Source organism: Lissotriton vulgaris, unplaced genomic scaffold, assembly GCF_964263255.1.
Source record: "Lissotriton vulgaris unplaced genomic scaffold, aLisVul1.2 SCAFFOLD_1079, whole genome shotgun sequence".
In the NCBI taxonomy this organism is placed as follows: Eukaryota; Metazoa; Chordata; class Amphibia; order Caudata; family Salamandridae; genus Lissotriton; species Lissotriton vulgaris.
In genome coordinates this window covers 30,632-44,364 of record NW_028242795.1, presented here as the reverse complement: position 1 = coordinate 44,364, position 13,733 = coordinate 30,632, and the positions used below count along the sequence as shown (strand labels likewise).

At 53.1% G+C, this 13,733-nt stretch overlaps 1 protein-coding gene across 1 annotated transcript in view; it reads right to left on the bottom strand.

Annotated features, from left to right (window-relative positions):
- The window catches only part of LOC147668837 (uncharacterized), a 207,525-nt gene extending 194,345 nt beyond the window's left edge, over window positions 1-13,180 (bottom strand). Inside the window, exon 1 of the mRNA XM_086948412.1 lies at window positions 13,136-13,180. The gene's annotated coding sequence lies outside the window, so the exon portion shown is untranslated. The remainder of the gene's footprint in view (window positions 1-13,135) is intronic.
- Between the last annotated feature and the right edge of the window lie 553 nt (window positions 13,181-13,733).

Sequence of the window (13,733 nt, the reverse complement as noted above, 5' to 3'; positions counted from 1 at the left end):
CGCTCAGGTGGAAGAACGTTTCAAGTAGGTGCCACCACTCTTTGGAACAACCTCCCCCAACCCATTCGACTTATCCAAGAAGAACTACCATTCCGAAAAGCCGTAAAATCATTCTTATTCTGTTAAACTCCATCAAGAGCCAGTAAATCAATATACTCTCATACAACGAGCGCCGGGACACCCCGTTGGGGTAGCCGTGCGCTATACAAGATACACTAAATAAAAAATAAAATTAAAAAATAAGGCCACACACCCCAAGCCAGAGTCCCTGTCGGTGAAGGCTTTGCCCCGCACACCACCACAGCCAGAGTCTCTGTCTGTGGAGGCTGCACGCCGCACCACCCCCAGGCAGAGTCCTGGTCGGTGGGGGAGGCTGCGACCCGCACACAACCCGAGCCAGAATCCCTGTCGGTGGAGGCTACGTGCCACACACACACCCCAAGCCAGAGTCCCTGTCGGTGGGGAGGCTGCGCACCGCACACCACTCCGGCCAGAGTCCCTGTCGGTGGGGGAGTCTGCGCCCCATACACCACCCCGGCCAGAGTCACTGTCGGTGGGGAGGCTGCGCCCCGCACACCACCCGCGCCAGAGTCCCTGTCGGTGGAGGCTGCACCCTGGCCAGAGCCCCCATCATGGAAGGCTGCGCCCCACACACACCCCGGCCAGAGTCCCCATCATGGAAGGCTGCGCCCCACACACAACCCCAGCAAGAGTCCCCATCAAGGAAGGCTGCACCCCGCACACAACCCCGGCCAGAGTCTCTGTCTGTGGAGGCTGCACGCCACACCACCCCCAGGCAGAGTCATGGTCGGTGGGGGTGACTGCGCCCCGCACACACCCCAGCCAGAGTCCCTGTCGGTGGGGGAGTCTGCGCCCCGCACACAACCGGAGCCAGAGTCCCTGTCGGTGGAGGCTGCACCCCGCACACACCCCCAGAGAGAGTCCCTGTCGGTGGGGGAGTGTAGGAGAGTAGGGTCTGCAATCCTATGATCACCCAGATTTTTTGCTTTTGTTTCACTGGTTTACGACTTTCTCTGGCTGTGGGCCTGCCAATCAGACCCACAGCCTGGCTGTTCTCTTTCTAAATTACGAGATGTACCCTAGGTGCATTTACCCATTGGTACTGGGCCACCTTCTCAGACCCTGTAACTCAGGGCGTAGGTGTACCCAGGGCCGCCAGGGGCTGCAGCATGTATTATGCCACCCCTGGCTGGCCTCCTAAATTTGACACAACTGGCTGCACGACAGCTGGGGCGAAGACGTGTAATCACCCTTTGCTTTAGATATAGTAGCTCTATATCTAACCATACAATGGACACCCGAGTCCCTATCAGTCACTCCTATGGCAGGCCTTGACAATCCTGAAGGCAGAGTGCATGGGCTCGTGTGAACTAAGCTCTGGCCCGAGCCGAGCCCGGTTGCAGCTTGCGGAGTCAAGACCCAATGGCTGTTCCATGATAACGCGTACCACATCGGTAACTTCGGTGTCGCGTTATCAAGACATGTCGAGTAAGGTGTCATACGAATCGGGATGCTGCCCTCTCACCAACCCTAGCGACGAGGTTAGCATTCCGCCCTTCTAGAGGGACACGACATGTACGTAACTGTGAACCCCGGTTAAAGTTAACGAAAGCCTCAGCTCCACAAAATGGATGCTGCCACCACAGACACAAGTCTGACCTCCTGCTGCTGGGAGTCCTTCCAGCGAGGAGCACTTGGACAAAGGGTTTCCTGTCGAGGGCCGTGTTCGCACCGTCCCAGACAGGGTTTGTGTATTCTGGGTAGGTAGGGCTTTTGCGAGAAGGTGACTGCGGAGTGGCACCCCGGTGCTCACTACGCATCTGCCGGTTAGAACCAGTTCCAGGGGCGACAGCCCTGGCCTGGGGAAAGTCCGGCAGGGGAGAGGGGTGTAACTACCCCCCTTCCTGGTCCCACCCTTAGGGCAGGACCTAGTCATGTACCCACCCCTTTCTTTAGGATAAAGGCCGGAGCGGGGACCCTTCCAAATTAGATCATCTTTGAATCAAGAATACTTTCTACGAAAGGACTTCAAGACTCTTCTCAAGATTTCTCCCTTGTGGCTAAGGAGTAGTCACCCTGCATCAGCGGGCACCATCTAAGAACTCTGCGGTTTGCTGTAAGTCCTTCCTCAAGGAATCCGACGGCCCAGCTCGACGAGAACCGGCTTCCCTGGCACCTCTGACCTCTACCCACGTCATCAGCTCAGCTGTGATCTGTGGGTGCGACGAGACCTCGAGGGACCGGCCATCATCAGAACCTGCACGCTCTTAAAAACCAGCACGACCATCGAGGTAACTCTCTGGTGAGTGCTCTGGGGTCCGAGAAGCCCCGACCCTGAGCCGCTCCAGCACCGAAGTGCAGTCTCCCAGCATCTCCACGATCTGCGTGGGGCCCTTCTGCTCGCTGCTCAGCACGTTGTCTGGTCACTTGCCGCTGGCTCGTGCCCTTCTGTGACGACGACCAAGAATCAACACTGCCGGTCTGGTTGCTCCAGACTGGCCCCTGCTTCCATCTTTTGAGAGGCACCCCGGACCCTCCTGGTCCACCCAAGACGCCGACAGCGACATCCGTCGTGGGACAGCTCGCACCTCCACCGTGGTCGCCGACAACGCCTCCTGGTCCGAGAGACTGCAGAGCCTAGCGTCGCCCACTCACCTGGTCGAGGTGACGGCCAACCGGTGCCTTCCTGGTACCCTCTGACTACTGGCTAGTAGTACGAACTTGGTCCCCTCTGCTTTCAGGTTTTTCATCAAACTCCGATCCAGGCTTGGATCTCTACGAACTATTCAGCACTGGTCGCCGGCCAGCAACTCCTTTTCTTCCGGCTCCTGGCTCGTCAGCGAAGACCCCGACGCCTGTAAGACTTGTGCAGCCGCAGCCCTCGTGGCTAGGTAATTCGGCACTTCGGTGCCTGCATAGCCTCCTTACTCTAGGGTCCCGAGTCCCTCGCTTCCGACTTGCCTTAACCTTTCCGTGTCCTAGGACACTTGTTTTAAACTGTGCACTTGAAGTATTTGCTAAAGAGATTTGGTTTGTGCTTAGTACCCTGTCCTCATAAAGAGTACAGGGCTGTTGTGATTCTTAATAAATATACTGTTTATTTTCATAACACTTGTGTGGTGTCCTTTCACTGGGTGTTCAAGGGGTACATGTGTGGTAAACAGCTGGCTTAACGCGCCCTCTCGAGTCTTTAGCCTTAGACTGCTCGTATCCATGCTACTAGGATAGCTGGTCTATAGGTTGACTTACAACCAAACACCATAAGGGTCGTTGGAACGATACATAGCGGTCGCTAGAATAGCGAACGTTGCATATCGGGCCAACTTCTCACATTGGTGAGCAGCGGTTGGGATTTGAGCTTGCTGTTGTTTTACCACACGTATCCTAAGAATATCTTGTTGAAAGATCGCACAAGTACTGTTAGTACATATAACTAAAGCTTAGAATACTCTGAGTTCTACTGAACCAGCTGTTGTAGCTCCTCAAGGCTTAGCACACCTTGGCTACAGCTCCTAGCAAGGGAAAAGTAGGAAAACACATAGTGTAGGTAGGTGCATCACTTACACCACACTAGAAACAGTATGTCGGGCCAAGGAGGAAACTCTGAGTCTCCCCTTGTGTCAGTTGACCCTCCACAGGTCATCCCTTCAGGATATACTGTGCTGAGCTTCAAGGAGTTAAGACGATTGTGTCACTCCCGGAAGATTCAGCAGGGGTCTAACCCCACAACGTCCTTTCTGATTGGTCTCTTGGAGACTTATGATGCCAGGAGAGCTGAGAAACTTCGTAGCTCTTCTAATCCAGAAGGAGACATGCCTCCCCTCGAGGGAACCCAAGACGATCCTGACCTCATTCATCTCGCAACCGAGAACGAGGATGTGGAGGAGGATGAGGATGAGGATCTCTCTGGGGACGAGGCAGATAAGGGACAGGTAGAAGTCGTCAGACTAAGCAGGTCCAACTTAAGCAAACATGATAGCGGTACTGGGGGACCCCTGGGGCCACTATCAGGTCAGCTTAACATGGGGAATGGACGAGCCAGATCTCTATCAAGAGGCTCTGGCAGATCCCTTCATACCAACGGCTCTCACAACTCTTCTCAAAGAGGGATGACGTCCCCTCAGAGGAGAGTGTACGAAGCGAAGGAAAGGGCAGCTAATCTGCGGATCGAAAGGGAAGAACTTGCCCTGGCCAAAGAAAAGCTTGCTTTCGCTAGAGAGCAACAGTTAAGTGGGGCAGTCCCCACTGGTGGCAGCAATGTACCTAGTAATAGGGAAAAGAGTTTCGATACGAAACACCTTGGGAAGATAGTGCCCCCCTTTAAGCAAGGGGACGACATCCACAAATGGATTACTGCTTTGGAGAGGGCCTGCACTGTGCAAGGCGTTCCCCAGAGTCAGTGGGCAGCTATCTTGTGGCTCTCCTTTGAAGGTAAAGGAAGAGACAAGCTCCTCACCACAAGGGTAGAGGACGCTAACAATTACCAAGTCTTGAAGAATACACTCGTTGAAGGGTTCGGCCTAACCACTGAGCAGTACAGGGTGCTGTTCAGGGATACCCAGAAAACGCAGTCTCAAGACTGGTCTGACTTTGTCGATTGTGCCACTAAGGCTTTTGAGGGCTGGTTGCTGGGCAGTAAGGTTACTGATTACAAAGGATTGTATAATTTGATGATGAGAGAACAAATTTTAAACAATTGTCAGAACCAGTTGTTGCATCAGCATCTTGTCGACTCGGATCTGACCTCTCCTCAAGAATTGGGGCAGAAGGCGGACAAATGGGTTCGTACGAGAGTTAAACAGAACCAGGGCCAGAATCAAGGTGGTCAGAAGAAAGCAGACCAGAAGGGTAAAGATTCTAAGGGGGAACAAAATGACCAGAAGTCTTCGACAGGTCCCCAACAACCCAAAGAGGGTGGGGGTCAGGCTCCCCAAAAGAAGAAAGAAGGCCAATCCAAACGTTGGTGCCAGTACTGTAAAAGTAAGTCTCACTGGTTTAGTGAGTGCACCAAGAAAGGAGGAGGGCAGACTCCTGCCACTGCAGCCCCTAAGGCACCTGTGCCCCCTAGTACAGTCAGCAGTGGCAGTGCGCCTCCCAAGGGTTTAGTAGGGTTAACCCTGGGTTCTGAGGGGCGTGACAACTTAGTTGGCACACTCACTCAGGCTGTCCTTGTCAGTACAGGGGACGCGGACGTATCCCCTGACGTAAGCCCCAATACTTTGGGCAAATACCGACAGACGCCTTTCATAAATGGAAAGATGGCTCAGGCCTATAGGGACACTTGTGCCAGCGTCACCATGGTGACGCCTAACTTTGTGGACCCTGGACAGATCATGCCAGGTACGGAATTCCTGGTGACCAATGCAAGCAATGTCACTACCAATCACAGTATGGCAATTGTAGCTTTCTCCTGGGGAGGGGTAACTGGCCAAAAGAAGGTTGTAGTTAGTCCAGACCTCCCAGTGGATTGTTTGTTGGGCAATGATTTGGAGTCGTCACAATGGTCAGAAGTGGAGCACCGGACTCACATGGAAATGTTAGGTTTGCCAGCACATGTGTTCGCTGTGACTAGGTCGCAGGTCAGGAAATGCCCCACTGAACAGGTGCTGGATCCTGGAACAACGGACCAGACACCTCCCAAGAAAAAGAGCAGTAGGGTTAAGGCTGCGCCTTCCCCCTTGCCCCAGGTCGAGGATCAAGTCTCAGAGGAGGCTGACCTACAGGAATTGAGGGAAACTGAGCCGAGAGAGTTCGAACTTGATCAAGTTGAATTCTTGGGCTCAGGGGGACCCTCAAGGGAAGATCTGGGGAAGGACCAATTAGACTGCCCTTCTCTTGAACCCCTCAGACAGCAGGCTGCTGCTGAGGCTGCTGGGAACGCCACAGGTACCCACAAGGTATACTGGGAAGATGGACTCCTGTACACTGAGGCAAGAGACCCCAAGCCTGGCATGACCAGGAGGCTGGTCGTCCCCTTGTCTCAGCGTGGTTTCCTACTTACCTTGGCCCATGAGATTCCCTTAGCAGGTCACTTAGGCCAGACGAAAACGTGGGACAGGCTTGTCTCGCACTTTCACTGGCCTCACATGAACGAGGATACCAAGGAGTTTTGCCGCTCCTGTGTCACTTGCCAAGCCAGTGGTAAGTCAGGTGGCACGACAAAGGCCCCCCTTATACCAATGCCTGTGGTGGGGGTGCCCTTTGAACGGGTGGGGATCGACATCGTCGGTCCCATGGAACCACCGACAGCATCAGGGCACAAGTTTATACTGGTGGTAGTGGATCATGCCACCAGGTACCCTGAAGCTATTCCCCTTAGGACCACTACAGCACCTGTTGTGGCAAGAGCCCTAGTTGGAGTATTCTCCAGAGTGGGCTTCCCTAAGGAGGTCGTCTCCGACAGAGGTGCAAACTTTATGTCGAGCTACTTAACTGCTATGTGGAAGGAATGTGGTGTTAACTACAAGTTCACTACCCCCTATCATCCACAATGCAATGGGCTTGTTGAGAGATTCAACAGGACCCTAAAAGGGATGATTCATGGACTACCGGAAAAGCTTCGGCGTAGATGGGACGTCCTGATCCCCTGCCTCTTGTTCGCCTACAGAGAAGTCCCACAGAAGGGGGTTGGCTACAGCCCTTTTGAACTTTTGTACGGGCATCCTGTAAGAGGACCCCTGTGTTTGGTGAAGGAAGGATGGGAGAGACCTCTCAAAAAGCCTGCAGCCAACATAGTGGACTATGTGCTCGGCCTCCGCTCGCGGATGGCTGAATACATGGAAAAGGCATCCGAAAACCTTAAGGCCAGCCAAGAACTCCAAAAAGCTTGGCATGACCAAAAGGCTGTCTTGACTGTTTATCAGCCCGGACAGAAGGTGTGGGTGTTGGAGCCAGTGGCCCCAGCAGCACTCAAGGACAAATGGTCCGGGCCCCACACCATCCTGGAGAAAAAGGGAGAGGTCACCTACCTGGTCGACCTGGGAACTCCCCGGAGCCCCCACAGGGTGCTTCATGTCAACAGGCTAAAAGCATATGTCGACAGGAAGGACATGAGTTTGCTCATGGCCATAGATGAGGGACAGGAGGAGGAGAGTGATCCTCTCCCCGACCTGCTCTCTCAGAATCCTGACGATGGCTCGGTAGATGGTGTTGTCTTTTGCGGCAGCCTCTCCGACCATCAACAGAGCGACTGTAAACAGGTTCTTCAGTCGTTCCGACATCTGTTTTCTCTGACACCCAGTCAGACCGATTGGTGCACCCATGAGGTCGACACTGGTGACAGCCTGCCCGTAAAGAGTAAAATCTACAGGCAGCCTGATCACGTCAGAGACTGCATCAAAAGTGAAGTGCAGAAAATGTTGGAGCTGGGAGTCATTGAACCCTCGGATAGCCCTTGGGCTAGTCCCGTAGTTCTAGTGCCGAAACCTCACACCCAGGGTGGTAAGAGAGAGATGAGGTTCTGCGTAGACTACAGGGGTCTCAATGCAGTCACTAAGACTGACGCCCACCCAATACCAAGGGCAGACGAGCTTATTGATAGGCTGGCTTCGGCCAACTACTTAAGTACGTTTGACCTGACAGCTGGGTATTGGCAAATCAGGTTAGCTGAGGACGCCAAGCCTAAAACAGCATTTTCAACCCCTGGTGGGCATTATCAGTTCGTGGTGATGCCCTTTGGTCTGAAAAATGCACCTGCCACCTTCCAACGGTTGGTGAATCATGTCCTTACTGGGCTGGATGACTTCTGTGCGGCATATCTTGACGATATTGCTGTCTTTAGCTCCACCTGGGAGGATCACCTGGTCCACCTGCGGAAGACGTTGGAGGCACTGCAAGCAGCAGGTCTCACTATCAAGGCCACCAAGTGCCAGATAGGGCAGACACAGGTTGTATACCTGGGCCACCTTGTCGGTGGAGGTCAGGTTCAGCCACTGGAGAGCAAGATACAGTCAATCAGGGACTGGGCTCCTCCAACCACCCAGACTCAGGTTCGAGCTTTCTTGGGCCTGACTGGATACTACAGGAAGTTTGTCAGGAACTATGGGTCCATTGTGACACCGTTAAATGAACTGACAAGTAAGAAAATGCCAAAAAAGGTTCAGTGGACAGCGAGCTGTCAAAAAGCATTCGATGACCTAAAGCAGGCCATGTGCACGGCGCCTATCCTCAAGAGTCCGGACTACTCCAAACCATTCATTGTCCAAACAGATGCTTCTGAGTTGGGTGTGGGAGCTGTTCTTTCTCAACTGAATTTTGATGGTCAAGACCAGCCCATTGCTTTTATAAGTAGACGGCTGACCCCTAGAGAGAAGAATTGGTCAGCTATTGAGAGGGAGGCCTTTGCTGTGGTTTGGGCCCTGAAGAAGCTGAGGCCATACTTGTTTGGCACTCACTTCAAGATTCAGACCGACCATAAGCCCCTCTTGTGGCTAAATCAGATGAAGGGTGAAAACCCCAAACTGCTTAGGTGGTCCATTTCCCTACAGGGGATGGACTTCACAGTGGAACATAGACCTGGTACTGATCATGGCAATGCCGATGGGCTCTCCAGATATTTCCACTTAGAACAAGAAGACTTACCTGGTCAAGGTTAGTTAGTTGTTCCGACGTTTGGGGGGGGGGTCATGTAGGAGAGTAGGGTCTGCAATCCTATGATCACCCAGATTTTTTGCTTTTGTTTCACTGGTTTACGACTTTCTCTGGCTGTGGGCCTGCCAATCAGACCCACAGCCTGGCTGTTCTCTTTCTAAATTACGAGATGTACCCTAGGTGCATATACCCATTGGTACTGGGCCACCTTCTCAGACCCTGTAACTCAGGGCGTAGGTGTACCCAGGGCCGCCAGGGGCTGCAGCATGTATTATGCCACCCCTGGCTGGCCTCCTAAATTTGACACAACTGGCTGCACGACAGCTGGGGCGAAGACGTGTAATCACCCTTTGCTTTAGATATAGTAGCTCTATATCTAACCATACAATGGACACCCGAGTCCCTATCAGTCACTCCTATGGCAGGCCTTGACAATCCTGAAGGCAGAGTGCATGGGCTCGTGTGAACTAAGCTCTGGCCCGAGCCGAGCCCGGTTGCAGCTTGCGGAGTCAAGACCCAATGGCTGTTCCATGATAACGCGTACCACATCGGTAACTTCGGTGTCGCGTTATCAAGACATGTCGAGTAAGGTGTCATACGAATCGGGATGCTGCCCTCTCACCAACCCTAGCGACGAGGTTAGCATTCCGCCCTTCTAGAGGGACACGACATGTACGTAACTGTGAACCCCGGTTAAAGTTAACGAAAGCCTCAGCTCCACAAAATGGATGCTGCCACCACAGACACAAGTCTGACCTCCTGCTGCTGGGAGTCCTTCCAGCGAGGAGCACTTGGACAAAGGGTTTCCTGTCGAGGGCCGTGTTCGCACCGTCCCAGACAGGGTTTGTGTATTCTGGGTAGGTAGGGCTTTTGCGAGAAGGTGACTGCGGAGTGGCACCCCGGTGCTCACTACGCATCTGCCGGTTAGAACCAGTTCCAGGGGCGACAGCCCTGGCCTGGGGAAAGTCCGGCAGGGGAGAGGGGTGTAACTACCCCCCTTCCTGGTCCCACCCTTAGGGCAGGACCTAGTCATGTACCCACCCCTTTCTTTAGGATAAAGGCCGGAGCGGGGACCCTTCCAAATTAGATCATCTTTGAATCAAGAATACTTTCTACGAAAGGACTTCAAGACTCTTCTCAAGATTTCTCCCTTGTGGCTAAGGAGTAGTCACCCTGCATCAGCGGGCACCATCTAAGAACTCTGCGGTTTGCTGTAAGTCCTTCCCTCAAGGAATCCGACGGCCCAGCTCGACGAGAACCGGCTTCCCTGGCACCTCTGACCTCTACCCACGTCATCAGCTCAGCTGTGATCTGTGGGTGCGACGAGACCTCGAGGGACCGGCCATCATCAGAACCTGCACGCTCTTAAAAACCAGCACGACCATCGAGGTAACTCTCTGGTGAGTGCTCTGGGGTCCGAGAAGCCCCGACCCTGAGCCGCTCCAGCACCGAAGTGCAGTCTCCCAGCATCTCCACGATCTGCGTGGGGCCCTTCTGCTCGCTGCTCAGCACGTTGTCTGGTCACTTGCCGCTGGCTCGTGCCCTTCTGTGACGACGACCAAGAATCAACACTGCCGGTCTGGTTGCTCCAGACTGGCCCCTGCTTCCATCTTTTGAGAGGCACCCCGGACCCTCCTGGTCCACCCAAGACGCCGACAGCGACATCCGTCGTGGGACAGCTCGCACCTCCACCGTGGTCGCCGACAACGCCTCCTGGTCCGAGAGACTGCAGAGCCTAGCGTCGCCCACTCACCTGGTCGAGGTGACGGCCAACCGGTGCCTTCCTGGTACCCTCTGACTACTGGCTAGTAGTACGAACTTGGTCCCCTCTGCTTTCAGGTTTTTCATCAAACTCCGATCCAGGCTTGGATCTCTACGAACTATTCAGCACTGGTCGCCGGCCAGCAACTCCTTTTCTTCCGGCTCCTGGCTCGTCAGCGAAGACCCCGACGCCTGTAAGACTTGTGCAGCCGCAGCCCTCGTGGCTAGGTAATTCGGCACTTCGGTGCCTGCATAGCCTCCTTACTCTAGGGTCCCGAGTCCCTCGCTTCCGACTTGCCTTAACCTTTCCGTGTCCTAGGACACTTGTTTTAAACTGTGCACTTGAAGTATTTGCTAAAGAGATTTGGTTTGTGCTTAGTACCCTGTCCTCATAAAGAGTACAGGGCTGTTGTGATTCTTAATAAATATACTGTTTATTTTCATAACACTTGTGTGGTGTCCTTTCACTGGGTGTTCAAGGGGTACATGTGTGGTAAACAGCTGGCTTAACGCGCCCTCTCGAGTCTTTAGCCTTAGACTGCTCGTATCCATGCTACTAGGATAGCTGGTCTATAGGTTGACTTACAACCAAACACCATAAGGGTCGTTGGAACGATACATAGCGGTCGCTAGAATAGCGAACGTTGCATATCGGGCCAACTTCTCACAGGGAGGCTGCGCCCCGCACACCACCCCGGCCAGAGTCCCTGTCGGTGGAGGTTGTGCCCTGCACACCACCCCGGCCAGAGTCCCTGTCGTTGGGGGCTGTGTGCCGCACACAGCCAGAGTCCCTGTCGGTGGAGGCTGCACCCCGCACACACCTCGGCCAGAGTCCCTGTTGGTGGAGGCTGTATTCCTCACACACCCCGGCCAGAGTCCCTGTCGGTGGGGAAGTGCAAAGGGCTCTTCTCTTTTGTTATCTGTACATTGCTCCTTGTGTTACTCTAGTCTTTCTTCCATATTTCATTGTCTTGTTTAACATTCTGTATTCTTGCTCATGTGTTCCATAACTCTAGCGTGGTACTGTTCATCACTGAAGCACCTTAACTGTTGAACGATCCGTTCAACGGTTGCGCTTCACGGAGGACAGCTGTACTCCTGTGTTAAGCTGCCGTGCCATAATAAACTTCACTGAAACTTACCTGAAAACGTTTCCTCATTTCCTGGATTAACCTGCATAGGCACTCTTTACAGGGGGGCTGCGCCCCGCACAACACCCCAGCCACAGTCCCTGTTGGTGGAGGCTGCGCCCCGCACACCACCCTGGCCACAGTACCTGTCGGTGAATGCTGCACCCTGCACACCACCCCAATTGGAGTCCCTGTCAATGGAGGCTGTACGCCGCACACACCCCCAGCCAGAGTCCCTGTCGGTGGAGAAGGCTGTCCCCCCACACACCACCCTGGCCAGAGTCCCAGTCAGTGGGGTAGGCTGCGCCCCGCACACACCCCTGCCAGAGTCCCTGTTGGTTGAGGCTGTGCACCTCACACACCCCGGCCAGAGTCCCTGTCGGTGGGGGAGGTAGCGCCCTGCACACCACTCCTGCCAGAGTCCCTGTCGGTGGAGGCTACGCCCCGCACACCACCCTGGCCAGGGTCCCTGTCTGTGGAGGAGGCTGCACCCCGCACACCACCCCGGCCAGAGTCCCTGGCGGTGGGGGAGACTGCGCCCTGCACACCACCCCGGCCAGAGTCCCTGGCGGTGGGGGAGACTGCGCCCTGCACTCCACCCCAGCAAGAGTCCCTGTCGGTGGAGGCTGCGCCCCTCACACCACCCCGGCCAGTCCCTGTCTCGTGGGGGAGGCAGCGCCCACCTGTCAGGACTCACGGGAGGTTTACTCCTCGCAGCCCTGTTGTGGCTCTTACGTCAACCCCTTCCTCACAGGTTTCCAATCTCAGGGCTCATCATGCCTGGAGTTGGCGAGTGTGCTGGCGACATTGGACATCTAAGATGGCCGCCAGCACACCCGCAGTTTAGGGGTCTAGTTTTCAGCCCTCATTTTCAGAAGCACAGGTGAAGCGCGCTCACCAACGTTCCTTGGCGCACCTCACCGAAAAACTTCCACGGAGCGAGTCCTACCTTTGGAGCGTCGTTAATAGTCAGTCAGGAATCCTCGTCTGAGTCGTCCGGTCTTCGACGTCGGTAATCCCGAGTAGGACAGACCGCAGGTTAGTGTCTGGGCTTAGCGCATGCCCCCTTGAGTGTGTATTTGTGCGCCGGTCCATAAGTGTAGCAGTTGTAGTTTGAGTTGTGCTCAACACCAGTGTCGAAACCTGTCAGAGTTAAGAAATTGTGAGCATGTGTAAAAGGAAGTGTTTTAGGAAGAAATATCCTCATCACAGAAACACCCAAGGTATCGGCATTTATGTGGAAGTGGTGTATCGGGTAGTATCCAAGTCTTCCTCCAGTTTGCCTATTTGAATATTGTACAGAGTATTCATTCTCATTTTTCAATTTAGTGGGAATATAATTTGACTTGAGTTAGCAGTGTTATGCAGTCGAGTTAGACAATTTGGTTTGGAGATAAGAACAGAGTTGTCGTTAAGTGCAGGTGAGAATTATCGCTTCGCACATATTGGTCAGTGGTTTATTCTAAAAGGTTCATGAGTTTTTAGTCAAGAACCATCGGCCATTATTTATTTACTCATCTACTGAGAAAACTTCAATAAGAAGATTAATAAGGTGAAGGCTAGAATTACTATAAGTAAGTAAAAGGAAGCAGCTACATTAACATAATCGAAGTCACAGTAAAAAAGATACTTACCTTGTCATTTTCTCTTAAAGAGTAGTTATCAGACTTCTAGCGAACCTGAAGATTAAAGAAATAAAAGAAATCAACACACACAACAGAAGAGATGCAAGCCCATAGACGGTTCCTGGTGCGAAAAATAATGTTGTTAAAAAATATGTTTACTGTGAATTAAAAAGAGGTCGTTAAGATAAAATAAAGTGCATTTATTTACAGTCCTTTGAGAAGAACAAGAAGAGGAGGCAGAGAACCAAGAAGACTACAGGGCAGCCTCTTCCCTTTTCCCCCCTTGGTACTTACCTGCAAAGGAGGACCTAATTCCTTGCGGGCGAGTCTTGAGAGGGGAGTTGGGAAAAAGTGTCATTCTGCTCCTGTGTGGTTTGAAGGTTACCAAGTTCTGACAGAGTGAAGTGCCCAAGTTGGCATCAACACCCGAAAATAATGACAGAAGAATTTGATTTAAAAAATCCGGGAGAAATTTTGGGAAATATCCAGAGAAGCTTAGAAGCAGTCAGAGAAGAGAACCAAATTCTCAGACAGGAAATGATAAATTTAAAGTTAGGCGAAACTGACTTAGGGGCTAGTCATAAAACCTTTACATTTGAGAATCAAA